Genomic DNA, 4173 nt, shown 5'->3' on the forward strand with positions numbered 1-4173 from the left:
TAGCCCGCGGTTTGCACCACCCCACCGTTTGTTTAGACAACCAGCTGCTGATAAACCTCCTTCACCCCCACGGGACTGGAAATCAATCGAAGCAAGCGTGTTGAACCGCTGGACGTTGGCAACTGCAGAAGGCAGTATCGTTCGTCGCTCCGGTGATTGCACGAGGATGGAAAAGCAGGCGGTGATTTCTAGTTACCGCCGCCGCCACAGACTATGATGGAGACAAAACAGAAAAAAGGGGATCGAATTGCTTTAAATGGATGACTGACTAGCTGGTCAAAAAACAGACTGTTGTCGTTGTTGTTGTTGGATATTCGATACTCATCACGCATACGTGCACCCTGGTTTGGTTGTTGACGATGACCGCGATCAATGAACGAAACTTGGTAACGTGCGTAGAGACCGTAGAGACTAACCTACAGAAAGAAGGACGCCAGCCACAAATGGATTGAATAGGGCTGGGAATGGCTTGGGTTAAAATTACGCAAAAGAAGTTGTTTATGGGAAACTCTTACGCACGAAGCGGTGTTATGGTTCGCTTTAATGAGCTAGGCACCCAGCAGCAACAGATAAGGATGGATAACAGTAAATTAAAAGTGTATTTATTGAGTGGAAAATTTTAATTTTAGATCGCAGGGCAGCACTGTTCAAAACACTTGACTTATGTCTGTTTTCATTCTTCTCGTTTCAGGTATGTAAACAACAATATGTATGAATAGAGGTAATCCAGTCGAACGAATACGAGTGCTAGGATAGCTGTAGGTATTTATCTATAGGAGATCTGTAAAAGGGATCTGCTTGAGTCAATCCTTATGTTTGTTACACTCTGAGTTTTCTCGGAGGATTCTTCGGAGGGCATATAGTTTGTCGTTACTGGCCCTTAAGAGCTACGAAGTTCATTTAGAACGGAATTATTCACCGATAGACCGAATTCACTAGGTCCGAGAGTTTTGACACTAGAGCGGGGCTGTTTCCAATCAGAGTAGTCCAATTCTGATTGGAAACACCCCTTCTCTAATGGACTTATCCACCGATGAACCGAATTCATCGCGGTCCGAGAATTTTGACACTAGAGTGGGGTCGTTTCCAATCAGAATCATTCAATTCTGATTGGAACGACCCCGCTCTAGTGTCAAAATTCTCGGACCGCGATGAATTTGGTTCATCGGTGGATAAGTCCATGGCAACATTCTCGGGCGGAGTGAATTCTGCTCAAGTCTATGCACTTATCCACAGATGAACCGAATTCATCGCGGTCTGAGAATTTTGACACTACAGCGGGGCCATCGTTAAATTCTGATTAGAAATCGTACAATTCTGATTGGAAACGCTCCCGCTCTGGTGTCAAAATTTCCGGACCGCGATGAATTCGGTTCATCGGTGGATAAGTCCATGCACTCAACAGTTTTAATCACCGCTCAAGAAACAATTGTTTGCTATTTTTGAACGAGTGAATTGTCATAGTTGATGATAAATAAGTATTTATAAGATTCCATAATTCCAAAGTGCTATTAAACCGATTTCAATATCTAATGGCTGAGCTTTAAGGATCGATTTCGGCGGCTTTATCTGAAGCTGAAACCGCTTGCCTCACCAACACTGAAATCAAATTTCATCTTATCGCACCTCGTTTTGTCAGAGACTGTCAGAGCTTATTCACCGTCCGTCTGTCGGTTATCGCTCGCTGCCAACCTAACCTCAATTCCGATCGCGCACATCTCGATAAGCATCAACCACTCCCACCGTAAATACCGGTAGCAGCGAGCGACACATTCCTAATCGCATTTACCGCAATCTGAGTCACAGTCACAGTCAACTGATGAGACTTGTCTAGTCTCTCGTCTAGTGTGAAAGTCTTATACCGCAACACTGTTAATCAAATTATCGAGTTGATGGTTCTCTAGTTCACAGACAGAAGACAGTGGCAATGACCAACGTCTGGGCAACGTACGGTTCGGGTACAGTCATTGCACAATAGACGAATGCACCGATGAACTGAATTCATCGCGGTCCGAGAGTTTTGACACTACAGCGGGGTCGTTCCCAATCAGAATTGTTCAATTCCGATTGGAAATCTTTCACTTCTGATTGGAAGCGACCCCGCTCTAGTGTCAAAATTCTCGGACCGCGATGAATTCAGTACATCGCACGGTGTGTTGAAACAGGATTATTATCGCACTTTCATGAACCTAAAATATTTTTTCGTTATAAGTTAGCCTTAGCTGTATATATTAAGATTCTGGAGGTTAAAAAATCTTTCATCGGGGAAAATTAAAATAAATTCGATTTTAGTAGTTTACCACTTTTCCCATATGATATGGTATTACGCAAATCTGATGAACCTAAACTCCGCTAGAAAAAAACCCCTTTCTATTGATAAATTTGAAACCATTTAGACAGAAACGAATGTAAAAGTCTTGACAACGAGTTTAAATTTGTTTGGCGTTCGTTTCATGTGTCCAGCCCACTACAGTCTGCCGAGAGTCATCATAAAAGTCTTCATTTCTTCCATTTAATGGAGGTAAACAAATACTTCCCATTAGTGTGACTCATACCATTTGCAGCCCATACCTTTCATGTGCTAATTTGCCTGAAATGGCGGGTATTTGTTGCACATACTTTGCATGTCAAACCACATCCACATGGATATTTGCCAAAAAGTATTAGTCGACTATACTGAGCGTGCATGACTCATTTGTAAATGTTCTGCCTCTGAACTGTCGAGGGCTTTTGTCCATACAAAATCTTAAAATTTTCAAAAACCTTTTTTCCTTATTACTTCTAAAATGATACCTTCAGGGTTGAGTGGGCTGTTGAGTCTCAAATAACAAAAAGTTGACGTAAAATACAAAAGATTGGCGTTGTCATATTATGCTAATGCATTCAAAAATGATTATTCAACATTTGGTTTAAAATAAGGCACACTGGGCCAAGTTAAAACGGGTGGGGTAAGAAGAAACACCGGGTTAACGTGATATTATCTAGTCATGATTAGCAATTTGAATGTCATTACAGTTTTTTAATCAAACAATCATTTGGTCAAGGATAATTATACAAATTGTGTTGAAATCTTTTTCAAAACATCACAAGTTTTTATAAGGAATTTACCGAATGCAACGCATGCTTAATACATATGTGTCAATGTGAATGACATCTTATAGTATAAGTCTAAAATATATTGGGAACATATCAATTTGCAAGTAATCTGATAAATTTCAATAATGGTAGTCTCATGCAGTGATTTTTTTCTATGTTCATCTGGGTTATCTGTAGTTTTATTTTATAGGACACTTTGGTCTTGATAAAAACTTCATGCATTTTAATGGTGTCAATGTTATGACTGCATAAAATAAAGCTTCTTTTTCCCAAGTAAAATCCTTTCATTTTTGCAAAGTGAGTTTGACAACAGATTCAGTATGGGGAGAAATGTCTCTTGTCCATGCAGAGCGTGATAAAAACGAATTAAAAAGTCACCCGTACACACGATACCTTCCAACCATATTCTATGTGTTATAACTATTTAGCAAACTAAATTTATCCAATGATTCTGAAATGAAGCATACAATAACTAATAAAAGTTCTTAATAAGTTGTATTGAAACCTCAAATTGCGTCAATCTTGCCTCACTTTACACATCACAGTTGTTGTTTTTTTTAAATACCGTCAAGGTCCCATTCACCGTGGATCTAAGAGGATTCGGGGCAAATAAGGGCTGTCATTTGACACCAGTCCTGTAAACATTGTTGGTGCCGCTTTCAATTGCCTTCATTATAGGTTAAAATTAAAGCAATATCCACAGAAGTAGAAAATTATTCACAAAATTTGGTGATATAGTACAATTAGTAAAGGGTAGTAGGGTCGCCTAATTCCGTGGTAGGTCACCATTCACCGTGGTAGTAGGGACCCATTCACCGTGTATGAGAAATATTATTCTACTTTGTTTAAAAATGATCAAAACAACTCAGCCAAGCGCATTTTCTTCTTTTAAATTCATTTCAAGTAATAACTTGCAAGATTTTATTAGAAAAACGAATGTTCATATTTTCGATTTTTTTAGATATATGGGACAATATGGGGCACGGTAAATGGAGACCATTGATTTTTAGGGTACCCATTTACCGTGCCTTTTTGTTTCAATTAAAAAGTACGAGTAATCGTACTTTCTTGTTAAAC

The sequence above is a fragment of the Aedes albopictus genome, chromosome 1 (genome assembly GCF_035046485.1).
Source record: "Aedes albopictus strain Foshan chromosome 1, AalbF5, whole genome shotgun sequence".
Taxonomy (NCBI): Eukaryota; Metazoa; Arthropoda; class Insecta; order Diptera; family Culicidae; genus Aedes; species Aedes albopictus.